Genomic DNA, 22,486 nt, shown 5'->3' with positions numbered 1-22,486 from the left:
GGAGCCGCTCCCGCACGCAACCAGCCGCGGTGGCCACAGCGCGGCATCCAGGGTTCCGCCGCGGCAGAACCCCCACCCCCCGCGCGGCAGCCCTCCCGTGACGGACCACAGGCGCCCATGCGGCGGCGGGCACCGCGGAGCGGCTCCGGCTCGCGGACCGCCTCGCCGCCGGGACCAGCCGGCGGGTATCCGCCCGCCGAGGCCCGGCCCCGAGAGCTGCCACACGCGGGACGGCTGCGACTGCGGCGAGTCGGGGGTCTGTTCTCGCGGGATCTCTCTCTGCCGCCGCGACCCCGGGCCCCCGTCAAGATCTCGCGTGGCTGGGGCTGGGGGCGGGGAGACCCGAGGGGCGGGACCGGGTGGGGCGTCCCCGGGCCCTGTAGACTTTCGGCGTCCCGGCGGCGGCCCTCGCGCCCGCCGCCGTCCGCGCATGCCCGGTCCCCGCGGGCTCCGAGGCCGCGGCACTCGGGCTTCCCCCGCCTGCGTCCGGGCCCGCCCCTCCTCCCCCCGGCGGCGGCAGACGTGTTGTTTTGGTGGCGGCGCCGGCCGCCGCGGAGTCCCAGCGCCTTACCTGCGTCCGCTGCGGCGGGCCCACCGACTGCCTCGCCCCAGGTAAGGCCGCCGCTCGGTGCTAGGGGCGGGGGCGGGGCCCAGAGGTCCGGGCTGGGCGGCTGAGGGGGCGGGAGGAGGTCGGGGGCCGGGGCCGGGGTCGGGGGCCGGGAAGTCGTCAGGGTCGAGGGGGCCGGGGAGGCTGAGGGGAAGCTGGGGGCCGGGGGGTCCAAGGAGACGGTAGGGTCGAAGGGGCCGGGGCCCGGGGCCGCCGCCGGGCCTTCCCCGTCCCCGTGACTGCTGCCGTCGGGCCTGGAGGAGGCGGAGCTGCCCGCGGCGGCGGCGGCGGCGGCTCGGGCGGCCCGGGCGCTGAGGCCGCGGGGAGGGGGTGGGGGGTGTCGGGGCGGGGGGCGGGGGTCGGGGCTGGGACCGCGCAGCCTGAGGTTTCTCGTCTGCGGTTTCTGGTTGGGCGTTTACTGCGGTGAAGCACGAGCTCGTGCCGAGGGCACCAGGGGTGGAACCTCACCGGGAGGAATTTGCGAGTCCAGGGCTCCCCCCGCCCCATTTCCAGTACTGTTTTTTTGTTTGTCCTCTTTTTTTTTTTTTTTTTTTTTTTAATATTGAGAGATCCTATGCTTTCAAGTTTACATATTAGAATCATTTGGGTACGGAGGAGGAAGTATGGTTTTACCAGTAGTCTTTTTTCTCCCAGTTTTTTATCTGTCATTATTACAAAAGTGTTACATGCTCCTTAGGAAAAAATTAAGCAGCCCAGCAATGAAGAACTCTGCTTCCCGCCCCGCCCCGTGTGGTGTTTAGCCATTAAGGATTTTTCTGTGCATGTAATAAATATATTTTAAAAACAAAATTGGCACGATATTATAAATCAACTATACTTCAGTGAAACAAAAACAAAAAACAAGATTGGGATCTTTTATAGCATATAGTTTTTATCGGCCAACAATACTCATGGTTATTTTTCCATTTTATTACATACCTCATTCTTTTAAAAAACTACACAGCTATATTGTTTTTAATCAGTGAACATTGTCATCAATATTTCTATAATCTTTTAGCTTTTAATTAGCTTTTAATAAGGTCTACAAACTAATATTTTGAAACATAATGTGGTAAACTTTGGCAGTGTCTGAAGCCAGTTGGGGATACTTACATATTAGGAAATTGAGTAATATGTTTACATGGAGCTTAATGGCACCTTACAGGAGGCCTGGATAACTTCATAAAGCAGGTTACTAAAATACTTTATTTTCTGTTTTTTAAAGAGCATTTTTCAGAGTAAACAAATTCCGTGTGGTCAGTTGAAAATAAATTCAGTCCCTGAGATATGAGCTGACCCGTGTTTGAAGAAGAGGTAAAGTAGGAGGTCAGTGGCCCACAAGTTTGTGTTTCAGGCAGGTAAAAGGTAAACCGTAGGGAGTAAGCTGTCAAGTGGAAGGATGGTAGCAGCTGCTTACTATTCAGTAGGACAGAAAGCTAGGAAATTTGTTGTATCTTATATTTCTGTGTGCAGAAGAACTGGAGGCTTTGTTGATTTAATCACTGCCTTGTATTTATTGAAAATGTAGTGTGTTTTCATCTTGGTGCTGGCTTCTAGGGAAAACAGAACCGAGAAAGGTAATCACAAAGAACCATCTGGTTTGCAACAATTAGCCTGAAATCATAAGCCCAGTTGTGTAGCATTTCATTATTTGGGAAACTGTGTTTAGAAGGAATCAAAAGAATCCATGGCATTTTTAGTTCTCCTTGCTGATAATAGAAGGCTCTTTCTTATGTGTTTCTCGCAGCATAGGTGGCATTCTCTCCAGTCTGTGGATTTTTAAGCAGAGCCTCTGAGAGATTAAACTGACCCATTGCCTTTTTAGTGGTGGTGACTACATTAGACTCAGGCATGCTTCATGCTTCAGACATGCTTCCAAGAACCTGTTTTTTGCTCTGCCTTGCTGCCCCCCCATTAATGAAAATTACTTTAAAGAAGTATTGATCTTAGAGTTTCCTTCTCCTTTTTGGCTTGGAGATGTTCCTTACAAAGTAGAGACGTGAATAGAATTGTATGCATTGAAAAATAATCTAAAGGATAATTAGTGTGAAACTCCAGTGATGTCTTTTTAGATGAGGTTTCTGATGGTGTGTTATTAAAATATTGAATTCGTTGAGGTGATGCCATTAACCAGGAAGATGGGGGATTGTGTTGCTTTAGTCTTCAGTCAGTCCGCTTGATGCCGTGCTAAATTCAGATGTCATAGTAAGTTGTACCTCTTAGATGCTTTTGTTACTTATAGACTAGTCTCATTTCATTTAGTGTTATTTTTATGAACCCAGTTACTCTTTGTAAACTAATGAAAAGAATACAAAGAGGGCCCTAAAAAGATTAAAATTTATTTATTTTGGTTTTTATTATTTATCTTCTAAAACTGCATCATGACGGGCAATTTAATAGAGTATATGTCATAATATTACAGTTATTAATCTGTTTTGGTTTTCCAGCAGATGTGACAACTGTGTGGTTTAAGGAAATACAGTAAATGCTGAAGTTAAAGTATGATCAGTTGTAGTATGTGTTTGAGAAGAAACCCATATAGGAAAATATGTGAGCTTTTATTCTTGGCAGTTGGTAAGAATGGTAATCACATATCTGCCATCACGTGTCTCTTGGACAACTTATGCTGAATGTGAGTGGGTTTATGGTTGTGGGATACAAAAAGCAGTTCAACACCAGCCAGATATCTTTAGAATACGTTAGGATGGGGAATCCAATGCTGTATGTGCATATTCTCAAAAATTAATAAGAGAGATCTTATGGCTGATGGGAAGCATGACAAAAAGTTTTCCAGTTTAGCCTAAAAATCCTTTTGGGGGGGCATACTTTCATGAGTAGCCAGAAATCAGTAAACTGTTGAGGTCCTATGAATGATAACAAAAGCATCAGCTATGATCCAGAGTTTAAAATCTAGTGGAATTGCCTAAAGGACCTGATCTCTGATAGCTCTGTTTCTAGGGAGAAACTAGTTAAGATACAAGAGAACCAAGATAGAGGGGAGAAAACCAGAGACTTGGCCCTCAGAGTAGACAGAGGGAAGGGGGGGGGTGGTTCCTGAAAGAGTCAGCTGTGTGGATGGAGGTCAAGGGAGATAAGAACTTGAAAGTTACAGTTCTTTGAGCTTTGAGATACTGAAAAAAATCTAATTATGGTTATTATCCTGTATTAGCTGTGTCCTGCTGGGGGTTGAGTTGCAATAATTAACACTTTGCAGTAACGTGCAGGCTCTTGTAAACCTGTAGTAACCACATTATCATAAGTCAGTTCAGTGTATAATCTCAAGTGTAAATGAGCATCTGAGAGCTGTGGACCGTGTAGTGCCGTGCAGCCCTTGTCTTTCCTGTTCCTCCTGCGGGCCAGCACCTCAGACTCAGTCGTCCCTGCAGCCTTTGTTTATTTTCTCATCTCACTTGAGTACAGGTGTTACCTGAGATAGAGTTCTCATTTCCCTCTTTGGAGCTGTGTTCGCTCCTTTCTGGCCCCCACAGGCCCCTGGTTTCCCCTGTTCATTCCCTCTTTGCTGAGGCTGCAGTTCTGCATCATCAAGCTTCAGACTTGCCTTTTGTTTTCCTTGTGGAAAAAGAAAAGTGGCTGTCATTTTATCTTGACTCAAATAGATTCAGAATTGAAGTGTTTTCTTTGCAAATTTAATTCTTTTTCTTTCATTTATTTGTTTATATTAACGATCCTCACACTTTCTTAGTCATTTAGGCTCAAAATCAGAGGACACCCTAAGTGCTTCACTCTCCTTTTTCTTAGAAGTGATCTGTCGTTTACAGCATGTGGGTCCTGGTTCTCCTGCCTCTTTACCATTTGCCCAGCAGTGAAATACTTTTAATCCCTTTGCTTCAGCTGCCATTGGTAGGAGACATCCCTAACCTCTGGGTTTGCCATTCATCATGCATGCTGCTGTCAAATTAATTGTCCTAAATGCAGCCCTGATCTTTTTTTTTTTTCCCTGCCTGCAGGAGCAAGCAAAACCAAACCTCAAAACGTACTGAATGTTTCTTCTGACAGTCACTGTGCTGTGCGCTTTGTCTCATTTGGTCCTCATTATAGTTTTATGTTGTAGGTACTATTATGCCACTTTACAGAGGAAGAAGTTGAGACTTCATGAGCCTGAAGGAGTTGCTAGTAGGTAGAAGAACTGGAGTTTGAATCCCAGGCATGCCTTCCAGTTGGGTGTTCTTGACCTCTGCACCTTCACCGAGTGGCTCCCGATTGACTCTGGAATACAGTCCTTGTTCTTCACCTTTGCCTTTCAAAACTGCATTACGTGGCCCCAGCACTCCTCAAATTTGCTTCTTATTTTATTCAGACTTCTGATGTCTTATGCGTTTTTGCTTGGAATTTCCTCCCTTTCCCATCTCTGCCTGTCGAGATCCTCCAGGTAGAAGGCTAGCTGCTGTGCTATATTTTCCTAGGGCTCCTCTTCCCCATCTGCTAGTAAGGCCTCCTCTCAATTCATATAGTTGCTTAACCTTGTGGTGAGAACTCTCTGCTCTGAATTTGTTTTTGAGTACTGTAACAGTTGTAATTGGATTGTAAAATGCTCAAAAGCAGAAACCATGTGTTATGGGTGCTCAGGAGATGTGTGTGAATGAATGTGAAAATGATCTCCGGTTACCTGCCTAGTTAATGGCAATTTGGGTAGTATTTGATTTTAGTTAGTAGATGACACACAATAGTTTATTGGAGTTTTTAATTTTGTATATGTAACAAAACCAGACTATCTTGTTGTAGGCTATCAAATGAGTTTAATTTCCTGATTCATTTATAGATAATTATGGTAAGTTGTTTATTTTATTTTTAAAAAATTTTATTTGTTTATTTATTTATTAATTGGCTGTGTTGGGTCTTTGTTGTGTTGCACAGGCTTCTCATTGCAGTGCCTTCTTTTGTTGCAGAGCACGGGCTCTAGAGCACAGGCTCAAGAGCACAGGCTCAGTAGTTGTGGCTCATGGGCTTAGCTGCTCCATGGCATCTGGGCTCTTCCCGGACCAGGGCTTGATTCTGTGTCCCCTGCATTGACAGGCAGATTCTTAACCACTGTGCCACCAGGGAAGTCCCAAGTTGTTTATTTTTAAAAATTCAGTTTTGTTTTTTTATATGCTCATGGCTGAATTACTGACAATTGTACATAAATATTTAACATATGTATGTAAATTCTTAAAATTAAAGGTTTGACATTTAAATTTTTTATGCATGCTGTTGAATTAGACACATTTTCAAACTACAATATTCTCATAAGCTTTCTGGCCTCACAGCTTTCTCTGTGCTCACTTAGATATGGGAGAGTAGAGCTGTGCCTGTCCTGCAGTGTCATTTATTTCTTTTGGTGACACCAGGAAGCTCCAACTTTCTGATGAGCTGCAATGCCCTCACACAGATTATACATCGTAAGTCTGCTTATGAACTGAAGAGTTCATGTGGAATTTCAGACTGTTTTGACTATATCAGGGTTAATGGTTAGCATGCAGAGGTTAAAATTGTATGTTTCTCTTATATCTGCCTTTGCATCTTATATTGTTTACAGCTTAAGTAATATAATATAAGTATTTAAGTAATTAGTTTTTGCTTTATTATATAGAACCATAATGCCTCCTGTTAGGAGTTGAGAACGTAGGATGTCTTGGTGCTGGTGATGGGGGAGACATTGGGGTTTCTTTTTGCAAGACTAAATGCATGATTATAAAAAGCGAGATTGACTCTCAGACTAATCAATTTGTCAGTCTTCCTGCTCTCAACTGTATAAAGGATTAATCACAAATACGTCTCTGAAGATAAAACTTTTAAGCAAGTTTAAAATAATTAATTGATTTTGCAAATAGGTACTGTAGTCACATTGTTCAGTGTTTAAGTGGTATAAAAAGTTATAGACTGAAAATGACTTCTCCTCAACCTCCGATTTTGCCCGCTGGGAGGTAGCCACTTATCTCTGGAATAATACAAAAAAAACAATTTACTGTATTTGTATACAAGTAAATTTGAATAAATACTCTTTTTCTTTCCAGTTAGGATGAGGTAACTGCAAACAGTTTCCCTTGTATTTTTCACTCGTATCTCTAATATTTCATAACAGTAGGTAAAGAATTTCTTCAAGAATTTTTTTTTGCAGCCTCACAGTCTCTGCTCTATATTGCTATGTATATAGATTGTATATTTTATCATTTATTTAACTGTATTCCTATTGATGGACATTTGAATTATTTTCAGTTTTTTACTATTATACCCACTAAGGCAACTGTTTGAAGGAAGAGAAATAAAAAGTAGAAGACCTTTCTCTCTAGGTAAAAATAAAAATTGAAAGCTGAAATGGATGTTTCTTGGTAGGGAACGAAATGGGTTCCTTTTCAGGCCTGATGATTAATGGTAAGTGAATGGAGAGAAGAATGGGACCCTGTGAGGATGCTTGCTGGAGTCCGAGGTTGACAATTGGATGGGAAGAGTAGGAATGGCAGTGGTGATTGGCAGTAGCTCCTGGGACCAATTGTCTGCTCTGGGCGAGGCCAGCTCTGCCTGCTTTTAGAAGTTCTGTGCTTGGAAATGATTCTTGATGGCTGGAAACTCGTGTCTGGGTCTGTGGCCTGTAATAGTGTGTTTAACATAGGAAGTCTCTTCAGGAATTAAGATCCCTGGGTGTCATCTAGAAGGAAATGTCCTGGCCAGCCACACAATATATTTTATGAGGTCATTAAATTTTTTACTGTAGTAGTATTATATGTTCAGAGATAAGATTTAAACTACTGAAATAAAGGAAGTTAAACAAATTCCTCCTTTAGCAAACCTCCGCCATCCACATCTATTCCTCACGGGTTGCTTGGGTAATAATAATGGCTTTTTAACAGTGTGGTGTGACTCCTTTCAGACTTTTGTATAAACAAAAATAACATTCATGCATCTTAAAAATGTCAGAATCTTATTGAATAACAAGTAATGGTAAGAATAATGAAAGTCAGAATTATATGGAATAACAAATGAATAAGGCGATGATGGGATACCAGGTAAATAGTGAATGCTCTTTGATTCCTTCAGACCCAGGGGTGCTATAAATACAGAGTGTTATTATGTAAAGTGTAACAGCTGCTAAAGTTGTGTAGCTGGCTTAACAGGATGCTCCTAACAAGTCATTTAAGGTTTCCCAAGCTGTGTTTTTTCTTAAATGTAGTAGATATGGCTACTGAATAGGATGAATTGTCTTTTCTTTGTTATTTTTCAGTCATTCTGTCCTAAATATGGGATTTGAGTGTTTTTCTGATAGGCATCAAAAAATTAATTTTTAGGTGTTCGATAGCTATGTCATTTCTTCTTATGCTGGTGCTGTATATGCTGCTTGGGTCCATGTGGTTTAGGTTTTTGCAACGGGTTCATTTGCACTGAGTCATTTCTGAACACCTGTAATACTCTTTTGGTCACTTACACACACTTCCCTGGCCATTGTAGAAATAATAGGTAAAAAGGTCATTTGTTTTTTTCATCCCCAGATCGTGCCACACATAATAGCAGTAAGAATTCATTCTAGGAAGACTAGAAAATATGGCTAAACAAGAAACAGATTGTTGGGAATGTCATCACCTGGAGTGGTGTGTCCTCTAGTTAATTCTGAGAGATTTCTCCATTAATGAGAACACCAACTAGAAAAGCCCAGCTTTATAAATCCTGCTGCTATATAAGCCACAAATATTTGGTGATAGAAGAGTGGAAAACGTGAGTGCTTGAGTTTTCTCTGACCTGGATGCTTTGCCAGGTAACCAAGGATGTGGTTGGGCCTCGCTTAGCGTGCCGAGTGACTTGTGCACATGCATGGCCAAGTGCTCAGTGGTCTAGCTGTTGGTGGTGGGAGCCACATGTGTGTCAGTAGGTGGGTTGGTATCCACCTCTGTCGCTGCTCCTAGTTTAATAGTTCAGAGCTTTTATTCTGATTATGTATCATTGTATTTTTTTAATCCATCTTTAAAATACTGGATCTTAAGTTTATTAGAAAAAAATATTTAGAAATGCCATAGCTCAATAACAAATACAAAATGCACCTTTCTTTGTTTGACATTTAGAAGAATGGGGTATTTTATGCCTATGACTCTTCTAAGTCCTGATACTTTTTTAGTCTCTTGTTTGCACTGTAGTCTCTTGATGACTAGAGTAGATTTTTAAATTCATGGTCACCTTGATACCCAAATATAAGAGCAAACTTTGGAACACATTAAGGTAGTTACTACAATTTTAAGAAAAAGCCTGGCAGTGGTCTATAGTGATTTAACATGTATTGTTTTGAATAAATCCCATAGTAAAAGAATTACTTCAAATACTTCTAAACCATTTTAATGGTTTAATGGACTTGACTTTTTTCCTGCAAATAGAGTGATTTTGATCCTGTATTTTTATGAACCAGAGAAATTAGAAATGGAAAAAGAAAGATTTAGGCTTTTCTACAGTGATTTATGTAAATATCTGTATTGTAACTGCTCCTGAAATTGGTTTGGTTCTGAAGGAAAGGGAGGGAAATCACCATGGTCTGAAAGTAGTTGAGCCGCCTTATTGTTTATGGCAAAAAAGCATTCTGTAAGCTTTCTTTTTCTTGTTAAGGACTTGTTCAGTTGTCACAGTTTATTTTAATAGTCCCTGATTTTATTGTGCCTAGATCGCACATTGTATATGTCTGTGGGCCCACACCTGCATATGCACGTGTACGTGGACATCTGAGGTGCACAGCTCCAAGAGGCCCCGTTCACACACACACAGTGTGATTACCACTCCCTGCACTGCCTTAGGAAGTCTCACACTGTGTGTGCCTCATGCTCCCTGGAACTGTGCAGTACGAGATGCTAATGTCTCAGTGCTTTAACATTTTCACACTTTCATATAACTTCCATTTAATCTTTACAACAGCCTTGTCAAAGAGTATCTTGTCTGGCGAATATCATTAGTCTCATTTATAGATGCATTAACTGAGTCTCAGAGTTACTTCCTTTTCCTGAATCTGCTGAATCTGCTTTCTTTCCTGTGAAATGATCTGCAGTCTTTAAGGACAAAGGGCTTGGTGTGAGAATAGACCTAGAACTCAAAGCCCCTTCTGCCTCCCAAGCAAGTTAGGCAAATCCCTGTCCTTGGAAGTAATACTATTACACGGAGTTTTGTTAAAATTAAATGAGTTAAAATACCAAAGCTTTATATGCAGTAAGTGCTCAAATAATGACAGTTGCACTAATGATAAAGGTAATAATGTTTTATGAGTCTCACACTACTTTTCAAAGATTATGAGGTCAGCTGTCACTTGGCCAAGTGAGGAACCTCACACAGCAGCAGCGTCCGTTTAAAGGAGAGGCCAGACTTGGGGGCAGCCTCACCTAGTATCGTGTGCGTGGAGTCAGGCGGGAAAAGGTGAAAAGCCTTGGTGGAGCCTGGGAGCCAGGACAGGGTGGCTGTGGAGCCACATCAAGCCCCACGTGATCGTGTGTAAAACAAAGCAGACTTCAGTCATCTGGTCAACAAGACATGAGAAATTACTGCAGCGAGAGGGGAAGAGAGAGTTCTAAACTGTGGAGTGTTGGTCCTGCACCCGCTAGCCCTGAGGTGCTCCTGACGTACCATTGTCACTCACGTTGTTCATAGTGATTTGGAACCATCAGGAAGTGCTGAATGATACCAGGTATTCTATAAGACTCTGGACCATCACACTGTAGGAAAACTTTCATCAGTTAGTTTCAATCTTTGAAGCTTAAAGAGCTGTCTTTCAGTTATCTGTAACGTTAGTTCTTTTTACTCTCAATGGTGCTAGATAAAATGGATTTTACTAAATTTGAATATGTACTTTATTTTAATTCTTAAAACTGAGGTATAGTTGATAGTAAGGTCAATGGTCAGTGTTAAGGTAAAGTCCAGGAGTTCAGACCTTCATAAATATGTTTGATTCTGGGCCCTTTTCTCACTGTTAGCCCAAAGCTTATTTATAAAGTTCAGTGTGTGCTTGCTTTCTCTTATATCCATTAGTGGCTTGTGTTGTGTAGGGCGTTATTAAAATCAAGTCCTCCTCCTAATTGTCTTAGTATTCTTTTGGTTCACGTGTTGTCCCATTCATTTTTAGTGGTAACACACAAAGCACCACCTGCAGGGCAGTCCGTTTTAAAAGGGTACTCCCTCCTGAGGCCCACCTGAAATCATACTACGTTAAAGTTTGGACAGTTTTGAATCTGCTGCAAATATCCTGACAAGCTGAGAAAAGGTGCCAGCTCTCACGTACAGGCTCTTACTTAGGCTGAACTGAACTTTTGTCAGCACTCAGAATGAATCTGTGTAGTGGCTCTCACTGTCCTAAGAGTAAGGTCAGGAATTAAGCAGGTTTGAGCCTGAAGTGGTTTTAAGCTTAGGCACAGTTTCTCCCAATGGTTTAATATATTAGCAATGCTGAAGTTTTTTTGTGATACTGCTCAAGGGTTAGGACTGGGCATACATTTTCTTTTAAAAGAAAAAATTATTACATGCCTTAAGAATAACCAAACCAAAAAATTGATAGTTTTATTTGTTGCAGTGTTTCCAGTTAGTACTTCAAATTGAGTTTCAGGGTCATCTTTAAAGTCCTTGTACAGTTAGTCTGTGGTGTAGTTATGATTGTTTCAGAGGACTTCAGGTTGTCTTAATGTGACCGTGCCTTATATATAAAAGAAAATGAATCCCAAGTTCTGTCAAAGAATATGAGTGTATCTCTTGTCATTGATTATCTTTGTCATCTCTTATTTCGTTTCCTGTGTCTTGGGTGAGTAGGATGGATTCAGTCCCCAAATGTACACAGTAATTCCCTGTGGAGCAGCATTCTGCTGTAGAGTTTGGGGAGTGTGGCAGACAGGTAATGCCCCCTTCCCCCAGGTGCTCATGCTTTAATTCCTAGACAGTCAGTAGTTACCCTCAGACCCAGGCAATTAAGGTGCTAATCAGCTGATTTTACGATAGGGAGAGTGTGCTGCATTACTTTTGGGCCCAGAGTAATCACGAGGTTTCTTAGAAGTGGAAGAAGGAGGCAGAGTGAGAGGGACTCAGCCTGATGTGGCTGGCTTTGAAGATGCAGGAAGGGTCAGAAGCCGAAGAAAGCAGACGGACACTAGACTTCTGAAAATGAGAGAGTAAACCCCGTGCGTGTAGAGCCTCCAGAAAGGAATGCAGCCCTACCTGCACCCTGATCTCATTCCAGTGAGACCCGTGTCAGATTCAAACCTTCGGGACTGCCGTGTAACGAACCTGGGTGGTTTTAAGCAGCTTCATTTGTGGTATTTGTTAAGGCAGTGATAGAAAACGTATACAGGTAATATATTGTCATCATTTGATTCCTTAGAGAAATGATTGCTAAGCAACCCATTCCCCCAACAAAATATTAGGATGACATTTACAATACTGATAAAACTAATTCTGCTGTGTTTAAATGGGGGTGGTCTTGAGCCCTGCGAGCTGGGGTTTTCTCTCATTTTTGCAGCATTCTGGAGGCACCTCTGAGTTTCTGGAGCTTCGTCCTTTCTTGATGGTAAAAGTGGTATATTGGGTAGCTGAATCAAAATGGTGTACAGATGCTGTTGAAGTTGGGAGCATCACAGTTACGAAGACCATCTTGAAAGTGGTTGTAGTAATCTAGCTAAATTTAATAAGGATGGTGATAGAATGGAATTTTCTCGGGGAGCAGTGGGAGTAATTGAAGAGAGTAGCTAGACTGCAAGGTGAGGGGCTGTATCGCAGGTTTTGGATGTGTTATATTTGAAGTGATGATGCGGACCCCTGACCCTGTGAAATCTAGTAACTTGATAAATGTATTGGAAAATTTGTACTGAAGAGGAGGATGCTTTGGAATCGGCGGAACAGGAGAGGAGAAATACATACCTGCCCTGAAAATCCTGAGGCGGTGTGTTGGAGGAAGGCATGGACAAAATTAACAGCTATTTAAGTTGCTTTTCTGGCAGACAGAAGCTGGGGTCCTTGTGAATTTGCTACGTGGAATTTTTCCAGTTTGGGGGAAGGAGTCTTGTATTTGAAGAAGTTGTATACGCTCTTTGTTCTCAGTAGGAAAGAAAGACCGTCCCTGTGCATTCACTGTAAATAGACATAAGTAAATTTCTACCCTAGGCTCCCCAGCTGTAAAAAAATGGAAAAATTACAATAAGGTAGTTGGATAAGATAAATTACTAGAAATTATTATCTTTGAAAATATTTTTTGTTCTTCCAAAACACATATACCTCCCCACCCAGCACACATTAAAATAAAACAAATGCGCTGTGGAAACATAAGCATGTCTTTCTGGCAGTTACTGCTCTGCTGTGGTGTTCAGTGTATTGCATTTTTAGGGCAGCAGCAAAGTTTATATGGCTTATTTAGTGTCTTTTACTGTTGCTTTCTTCCAAAATTATTTTTGGTAAGTGAGTAATATAACAGATTCATTGAATTCTTTTGTGCCTGTTGGTATATTTAGTTTTCCCTCTGTGTTCCTACAACTCGGGGACTGCTTTTTCCAATAAATGTTTTTTGATGATCTTGTCTTCTTTCAATGTGAAATGCCACTAACAAGGAAAAGTAACCTCTACTATTGCTTATCTCTGGCATTTGTTTCAAGAATTTGTCTTTGCTGTTTCCCTGTTCCTTCATTCCTTTGTGGGTCTCTCTTTTTAGCCTGCTTTCCATGCCTACATGGGATTTAATGAGCTTTTCACTGGTTTTATTTTGTCCTTTTCCAGGTGTGCTAATAATTATTGAAGTCCATACAGGGGAAACAAGGGGATGAGAAAGATGTTGTGCTTCACTTAACAAGCTCGTGTTTAAGCTGACTTCCAGTAGCTGAGGCCACCAGACATCCTTCTAAGAGGGTGACCCAGTGATGGATCTCCTGAGTGGGAACTTTAAGATGACAGAGTTGGTGGTTCCTGCCCTCAGACAGTCACTGTTGGCCGTCTGACTTCCCTCTGTGATCAGGGTGGACAGCTCTCATAGCACACAAAAAAAGCTGGTGACAAGTGTTTAACGTTTTGCCAAGAAACTAAGATAAAACACATTCACATACTTAGAAGTTTAAAAAAGGGGGGAGGGGTGTTTCAGGATATAGCAGCTTATGTCAGATCCGTGGGATTGTGGGAAGTTTCGGCTGGCAAAGTATCAGAATCTCTTGTACTCTTGGTTCATTTTATTGCCTAACTGACCTTGTTCTCTGATGGACCTGAATGTAGTTTTCCTGGTTTTCAGGTTTGTGTCAGTCTAGGCCATACATGAAAGAGAAACCACACGGTAATTTGAGCAGGGGAAGTTTAATGTGAAGAATTATTAGGTATAATGGGATTGGGAGGTAAAGAGAGCCCTAAAAAATATAGAAATGGTCTAAGGAGCAGCCACCACCCTTGGCTGTGATTGAGCCCTTAAGGAAGAGACCCTCCTGGGATAACATCCAAGCCTCATTGAGAGAGTGGTGGCTCATTGGGTGGCAGAGAGGTTGCTGTGGTGCCTCCTTGATGAACTTGCCAGAAATCTGCTCTCTGGGGTACCAGGCAGAGATGTTCACAGAGAGGAGTTTCACTAGAGGCTGCCTTCCACAAAGTGCCCGAGGGAGCTGGTGCTGGGAACTCTCTTGCTCTGTGGGAGCCTGCGAAGACACGATTGGACTGTCTAAGGTGGGGTGTCTGCAAGAGGAGTGCGGCGGAAAGTTAGGATGAGAAGTTGAGAGGAATGGGAGAGTAAGGGAGTGAAGCCTTGTTTGTGGGACCTGTTTAGTTTGGGAAGGAAGTGGTGCTGGTAGGTGTCAGCAGATTGTGGCCTGGGGGTTAAACTGGGCCCACTGTCTGTTTTTGTGTAGCCTGCAGACTAAGAATGGTGTTTACATTTTCAAATGTTTAGGAAAAAACTAAAAGAAGAGTGATATTTTATGATGTGAAAATTATATGTAATTCAAGTTTCAAGTGTCCATAAATAAAATTTCTGAAATACAGCCACATTGTTTGATTTACAAGTTGTTTGTGGCTGCTTTTGCTCTAGAAGCACACAGTTCAGAAGTTGTAATGGAAACTATGGTCTGCAAATCCTAAAATACTTGCTATCTGACCTTTTACAGAAAAAGGTAACTCAAGGACTGGAGACACTGAAGATTAAGTGTAGTAATAGAAGGATCAGCAAATTAGATGTAAGATGTGCTTGGAGAATGAAATAAAGATTCAGAGGGGCAGTGGGTGGGCTGGTCCTCAGACATTAGACAGTTGCAGTTGCTGGAGCTTGAGCCGTTGTTGACAGTGTCCAGGGTGATGATGAGAGCTGGCAGCAGAGAACCTACTGCTGAGATGCCAGAGGCCCCACTGACGATGGGGAGTAGACAGTGTGCGGGGTCCTCAGTGTGCGGATGAGGAGATGGTGTGTGCAGACAGGAGAGTGGGGTGGGAAGCAGAAATGCACATCTTCTGCCCCTTTTACAGGAAGAGTGAAAGGCAGCCGTTATCAGTCTTCTCAGCCTTGTAAACATGGAGAAGTATGTCTGTATATGTGTTTTATATAGCTTCCTGTTTTTATATGTGTGTGTGTTTTAAACCCTATCGTGATTTTGCATTGATTCCTCCAGTTCCATCCAGCGCATAAGATACATCTTCACGGTCTTGCCCCTGTCTTTCCACGCTTTGGTTTCCCCAAGAAACACCATAGGGTTATTGAGATCTCATTGGCAGTTGGCACCTAACATCCACGGTATTTTATGTCTTTATTATATTTTATTGCTAGACTTCTAGACACATGATGAATGTTTCTTGAAATGGAAACGTTCTTTTGCGAGAGGACTACGTAGGTCTGTATTAAATCAAAAACAGCTATTGAGCATGTGGTCTGTGTTATGGACTGTCACAGGCAGTTTACATAAATTATCCCATATATTTCTCACTAATTCTGAGGTAATTATTATTATTAATCTTGTTTTTACCGTGTAATAGCTGAGGCCTAGAGAGATGAAGTGTGTTTCCTGAGGCCACATATCTAGGAAGCTGTAGAATTAGGGTTCTGACCCAGAGCCCACACAGTATCATATGAGCCTTTAAGTATAATTTTTATTTTGAAAGAGCACTTTCTGTTAGAATATGACTCATAATGAACATACAGCTTGATGTGAAGTTGCGATTTGACATATACTCATTCTACACATGATCCTCGTAAGGGTTGCAAAGAGTAAGGTAAAATTAAGTTCTGTTCCTGTTGACGTAGCTCCAGTTGAATTCTAACCAGGAGTTCACATTGCTGAGTGTTGTGACTCAGCACCATAACCCCTGTGCCTATCACAGTTCCTGAGACATAACAAGGTGATCGGTTTTTGTTTATAAAATGAGGAGGTCCTCAAATGAAGTCTTTTTGTGCAAAACACTTAAAAATTAAAGTATCCAAAGGTTAAGGTAATACTAATTGTCTTGAGTAACTTTTTGTTGAGGGAACATTTAGTATTTTAAAATACACTGTTAATAAACATGATTTTACTCACACAGTTTGACTACTGTTCATAGTTTGAAGACTAACCTAATTTCATTTTTAAATGAAAGTTTCTTACATTACTAGAGAACTTAAGTTCTGTGAATTCGTTTTAGCCAAATTCAAAGTAATTTTTAAACATTTTTTTCTGAAAACACTACCTATTTAAGATAAGACTGACTTCCTTGAGCAGAGACTGACTGTGTGCACTGTGGCCGTCCTTTGACATTCTTTCCTTGTGTGTTGTGTCCTGCCCATCTTGCTGAACCCATGGTGGAGAAGTGTTCAGTGCAGCCTGGAGGGAGGCACTGAGCTATGGTTTAAAAAGCTTTCACAAGCATTTTGATTGTTTGGTTTGGATAGTTTTATCAAAATGAGATTTATTAACGGAAGGAACCATTGATGACAGATTAATCATTTGAACGTAAGGTGAGGCTCTTAGCACTTACTTCAGAGCCTGTAGCGTTATTACGATCATCTTAGGATGACAGGTTGTTCCTAAGGACTTCTTAAACTTTCTCTGGGTTGTGAGTGAAAATAAGGATAGAACTGTTTGTCCCCATAAATGAAATGAAGCTATAGTATCAGTGTGGTGTGTGTGTTTGCATTTCTAAAGGGTCTCAGACCTGCATTTCTCGTAGTTTTATTTCTGATGATGTGAATATTAGTAATGCATGACATAAGATCTATGAGTAAGGCTGAAATATCTCTGTATTTGGGAAGTCGAGAACAATTTACTCTTTCTCAATTGGTTTTCTTCATTTGTATGGTACAGGTAATACCACCTGTCCTGTAATACCCTAAGGTAATTATGAACTTGTATGAGTTGGTATTGAAATATATAATAAGGTGTTTTTGTTTTATGCAGCTTTTACTTGTGTCTGTCTATAGATAAAATGACCATGATGGACTTGAGAAAGATGCCATTTTATAATGCCAAAAAATTCATAGTTAACCTACTTACATTTTTTGTTTAGTAAAGAAGCTTATTTAGGCTTCTTGGAAGTTTTTAAAGGTGCCATCAAAATAATTTGATGTAATGACTTTATCTCCCAGTTTAAAAAACCAGAACCAGAAAAGATGATCACTTGCTCAAAATCATATTGTGTTGACAAGGCCAGAATTTGCATTACACAGTATGATAATATATAGAAAGAATATCTTTTGTGTGAGCTCATCTTCTGGTTTATTTTATAACGAAGTAGTGGAACACAAATCATCTGAACTGATGAGCAGTTCACAAACCATGTAATTTTGCTTTAGAGTATTCTTTTATTTTTATTTGAATATTGTCCTGTGTGAATTCATGATTTTTCAAATAAGCTCCACTTTGAAAGCCTGACCCAAGAGGAGCTGAAAACGTGTATGCTTTTCTCTGATGCTTCCCCATTGATCTCATTACGTCTTGAGAACATTGTCACTTAACAGACTGAAAGCTGCCATTTCACTATTCTGTTTCAGGCTTTTCCCAAATAGGAGGAGGTAAACACCTTGCAGGCTGTTGCTCCTATGAGGATTATTTTTAAGCATTAAGGAGTGTAGCATAGCACTTCTTAATACTTCTTGAAAAATTGAAAGATGTTAAATAAAAATCCTCAAGCCTGAGGAGGTTATTCCCCGAGGATTGGTTTTGTTAGGTCGCAGATTCATGTACATGGTGAGAGTGTTTGTGGTCTATCATTAGTGCTGTGCTCAGTGACCACGTGCTTGCACTGCAGTGGTAGAGGTTTGAAGAGGTCGTAGATTCAGATCTTTGAGTAAAAGGAGAGGAGGAGAGACTTGGAGCTACATGAAGTTCTGTAATTTTCAAAATAATAAAATTTCAGATTGAGTTGCTATGTATCTCTCCTTTAAAAAAAAGTATGTATTTCTTTATCCCCTCATGTCCTGTGCCTTGAACTCTCATCCAGCCACCACCTACTGCTTCTCTCTCCATCTTCGAGTCATGCTGTTGTCCTGTCTCAGGTGCAGAGGAGGGAGAATTAGCAGAATGAGGGGGACGGTGGGGGGAAGGCATAGGAAGCAGCACTGGAATTATGGAATTGAGAAAGTAACGGAAAAGTCTACATCTGTGAATATGGGCATCTTCAAACTTGCCAAATATTAAACTGTATAACGTGGATGCTTCCAGCAGACTTCCTTTTGTTACTTCAAACTGTTTGTAGTAGTGAATTGAAGGGTTAGGGGAGGAGACAGTCTTGCATTGTTTTGAGGCAGTGGCTTATCAGTTTGATTTTCTTCTTGACACCTGCAACTTCAGGATTTACATTTTCCCTCTGTGATTGTGTCTTAAGGGGGTCACTAGGTGATAACTGCACCGGATTTCGAAATTGGGACTTTTTTGTTTTCTCTTTTTGGTTTTCCAGATTGAAAAATGAAAGTTTCAAATGTGTTTTTTCATCATAGAAGTGAAAGAAAATGAAGTATTTATTGGATTTGTGTGTATTATGAGCTTTATATGCAGTGCACTATTTACTTTTTGCACATTCATGGTGTGGTTATTATTTTTCCCATTTTATAAATAGGGAAACTGAAGATTGCAGTTTAAACAATTTGAGGCTGTACAGTCAGTAAATGACACCAGATGCTTCATTTCCCTTTAATCCATTCTTTCTTTGAAACCAAGAGTACAAAAGGGAGGAAAAAGAGGAAATGAGAGGTTGAGGAGAGGGAAGGAGATCTGAATTGAACATCTTTTCAGCTAAGAGAGGGAAAAGTTCTTTTGAGTGAGGGGTCAGGAGTCTCTGGGCCAGCTGTTGTGCTTCAGGAGGGTTCACGGCTGGACAGACCAGGTTTCAGTTGTGGCTCTGCCCTGCCAGCCGTGAGCTTGTCTCGTGGTCTCTGAGTTTTGTTCTCCTCAGTAAAGTAGGGTTAGTGCCTCTTCCTAGGGATGCTGAAGAAACGTGTCAGTGCCTGGTAGGTAGCAGGAACATAGGAAATTGTGTGTATACGTTATCACTACTAAAACAAGGGTAAGTTTTGTATTATCATTGGATGGAGAGTTGATTAGATGTTCCCGGCAGCTTTTGGCAGGGAGTAGAGAACCTTAGCTTATCCTAGTCTTTCATTTTCTTTCTTTCATAATTCTGTATTTATATTTCCTTATGTCTATTTGTCATCAGTGAGAAAGATTTTCCCCTGTGCAGTTGCTTCTATACTCACAGCAGCCTTGGTCCATGGCTCCCATGACAAGGTCCTTTATGGCCCAAGGAAGAAAGAGCCTTTGTTCATACTCTCCAGTAGTGTATTCTCCTTTGTTTGGGTCACTAGTGTCCTTCCCCCGAAGCTGGGTGAGCTGTGTCCCTACCTCTGCAGAGACAGGAGCACAGGGAGCCATTGGCTGCTTGCCACCAGTTCCAGGAGGGCAGGGAAGGGAGTCACCCTAACCCCAGCCCCAACCCCAGGACATCACTCAGCCATCTGCTTGCTTCCCACCTCCTTTGACTCGTCTTAACCTTCCATAAAACATCCCTAAGCTGCCAGTAGTTCTTCCCCTCAACCAAATGCATTAATTAATTTTGAAAGAATAGCAGGCAGCTTTTGGAACACTTGCAAACCATGTCAGGTGAGCTTATGTGTATGTACCTTTTTGTTACTTCACTCCAAACACACGTACTAGAGAGAAAGTGTCAAGGAGTGAAGTCGTGTTCTGGGAGTAAGCGCGACAGCATCCTTCTCAGACTTAACTGCTTAAACTGTTCAGTCCTTTATTCTGACACTTTGTCCTGTTCTGCCTTTACCCTTTCTTCTTTTTCTCAGAATCCTTATTTTGCTTTTATTGTTTACTGCAGGACTGGAACACCCCCTAATTTTTTTTTTCCATGTTACAGAAGATGGCAGGAGTGGGGCAGAAAAAACTGAAGTAACAGAAATGCTGAGGCATGGACACATTCCTAGATAACTAAAACTCTCTTGTATTCAAATAGAGGTTTACCTGATGCCAAAATAGCAGGGAAATAAGAGTCCTGGGGAACTTTAGGAATCAGAGCCTTTAGCCTCTTCCTTTCACAGGTGAGGAAATGGTGTCCTGCAGAGTTGCCCAGAGCCATGCAGCACAGTTATCAATGGGATCAAGGCGAGACCTTGGTCTCTTGACTTGTGTTTGGCACTTGACTTGTGTTTGGCAAGATTGAGATGGAATTATCTCAGAATTAACAAATGGCAAACACATTCCACGACCTAATGCTGTAATGGCTTTTTAAATACTGTTTGCTTTACTCATAAAAAATGAACTGTATTTCAGGTTAGGAGATAATTGTTGAATTATCAAAATATTCACTACAGATTTAACTTGGGAACTCCTCATATGTAGATTGATTATAATTAATTTAAAATCTCATGGTCCAGTAGTCAGAGGATTGGTTACTTGGTGCATCTACCTGATGGGATATCACGCCCTTGGATTTTGGAAGTGTTTTTGATGGCATGAATAAATGCTTAAGACGTATTAAGTGAAAGTCTGAAATAATATAGACAGTATAATAACAACATTGTAGTAAAAAAGTAAGAATATTGTTGCTTAGAAAGTAATAACAGTTGCTCTTCGAAAGTTAAGATTATCAATAATTTTTATTTATTTTACTTGGTTTTCAAGTTTTCTATGAATGCATGTACTACTTTTCTAATCAAATCAGTGAATATTATAAAATGTAATTTACAATAATTATACATATAATTTATATGTAACGTGATTCATTTTTCACTCAGTTTTTCAGAACAATGTATATGATAAAATGACATCTTTGAAGCTCTGTAGTGTGAATTATTTATATTATGATCTTTTTTTTCCCTTGATTTTCCTGCTGTACACTTATTTTGTTAAATGTGTTTTTATTCCTTAGGAAATTATTCTCCATGTGTCTTTATTGTACTTCAGATGGTCTAAATAAACATATATAGCTCTCTTTATTTTTACCTTGTCAATTTTGTTCAAATAACGCATATACACAGTTTAGAACGTTGATACTACAAGCCTTGAAGACAAAGCCTAGCAGTTCCTGGCTTCACCTGTTTCTGCCCCAGGAGGCTCACACTCCAGAGGGAGCTTAAAAAGACAGCTTTTACTTGCTGTTGCAGATGAAGCGTTAACTTCCATACCCCTTTACCTCTCCTCGTCCTCCCAGTGTGGTTAAATGACTATTCAAATTAAATCAGCAGTCATGTTTTCACTATTATGACTATGTAAATATTGCCTTCCACAGACCAAATACTGTATTCTAATTCTAATAGGCCCTTTCTTTTATGGTTTTGGCTTTCCCTTAACATCCTGTTTCAGTCACTCAGTGTGCCTCTCACTGTCTGAGATCCTTCCCTGGCTCTGCAGCCTGCAGGAGGAGGTCTGGGCTCCCTGGTCCTTCTGGCCTCCGGAGTACTGCTTTCTGTGCGGGCTCCACTCTGCAGTGCAGCACTTTGGGCGCCTTGCCCTGTCCCTTCCGCGTCCCTAAACACCTCTCCTTCCTTCTGCTGTTGGTGCTTCCCAAGCCCTCATCTTTTCTAGGCAACTCTTCCTGTCCTTCCATCCCCTCCCCTGCCCCCACCGTGTCTGGGCAGGTACCTGTAACACCTTGTGTGACTACCGTGCTCTACTCATCTGGTTTTGTAATTGTTTATGGCAGCTCTTTGCCACATGTACCACATGTAATTTCCCTTTTTAGTACCTGACTGTTGCCTGTAGTAGATGTTCCTAAACTAGAGCAGACTCATGGGTGTCTAGGAATTCAGGAGCCTTTTGAAATTGTATGGAAAACTTCTAATTTATTCAGTATTTAATGGAGGGAAGTTTTTGATCAAACTCTCAAAAGGGTCCCCCACAAAAAAAATCACTGGCCTACAGATAAAGCCTACCCAACTCTAATTTCTTATATGTAGCACCTGCTCTTTTGATTTTGGCCGAGCTGTTTCCTCAGTCTGCAATTCCCTTACTCCTTTTTGTGTTGCACAGCCCATGCCCTTAAGAAAGCTTTGCTTGATCCCGGGAGCCAGTTCCCTCCTCGGGTTCCTTGGGCTCCTTTAGCAGCTGTCGGTCACAGGCAGTGTAGCTCCCTATCCCTTAACAGGTGGTTTCTCACTTGACAGTGGGCGTGTGAGTGCCTTCCTCACAGTCATCTTGTGGCTTTAATGAGATAATATACAGATGACGGCAGCGGTGGTAGTTCCTGTTTGCTTGGTTCTTCCTCTTGCTTTTCTCACGGGGAGTGTGGGCGTCTGTGTAGTGAAGTCCATGTGTGTGCGTTTTGCTGTGATAATTCTGGGTGGAGTTCAGAAGGACCCGAGAAGGGTCAGGTCACTCTTCAGCCGTAGAACAGAGCAGAAGGGGACTCATTTTTCAAACTAGTGAGTTATGGTGTTTCCGGTAGAGCCGTTTGTTAAATGTCTCTGCATAGTCAGAATCACTCTCATCCAGTCCTGGGCGGGAGCCACACTGG

At 41.6% G+C, this 22,486-nt stretch overlaps 1 protein-coding gene across 4 annotated transcripts in view; it reads left to right on the top strand.

The window, feature by feature from the left end:
- Nucleotides 1-398: 398 nt before the first annotated feature.
- The window catches only part of PCMTD1 (protein-L-isoaspartate (D-aspartate) O-methyltransferase domain containing 1), a 59,305-nt gene continuing 37,217 nt past the window's right edge, over nucleotides 399-22,486 (top strand). For 3 of the 4 annotated variants that reach the window (XM_057734762.1, XM_057734761.1, XM_057734764.1), the window contains exon 1: nucleotides 487-612. The gene's annotated coding sequence lies outside the window, so the exon portion shown is untranslated. Of the gene's footprint in view, nucleotides 613-22,486 lie in introns of all 4 variants that reach the window. The other variant, XM_057734766.1, reaches the window with a different exon arrangement.

This window comes from Hippopotamus amphibius, chromosome 5, assembly GCF_030028045.1.
Source record: "Hippopotamus amphibius kiboko isolate mHipAmp2 chromosome 5, mHipAmp2.hap2, whole genome shotgun sequence".
Lineage (NCBI taxonomy): Eukaryota > Metazoa > Chordata > Mammalia > Artiodactyla > Hippopotamidae > Hippopotamus > Hippopotamus amphibius.
The sequence above is the reverse complement of the archived record's forward strand: the minus strand, read 5'-3'. Positions and strand labels throughout refer to the sequence as shown.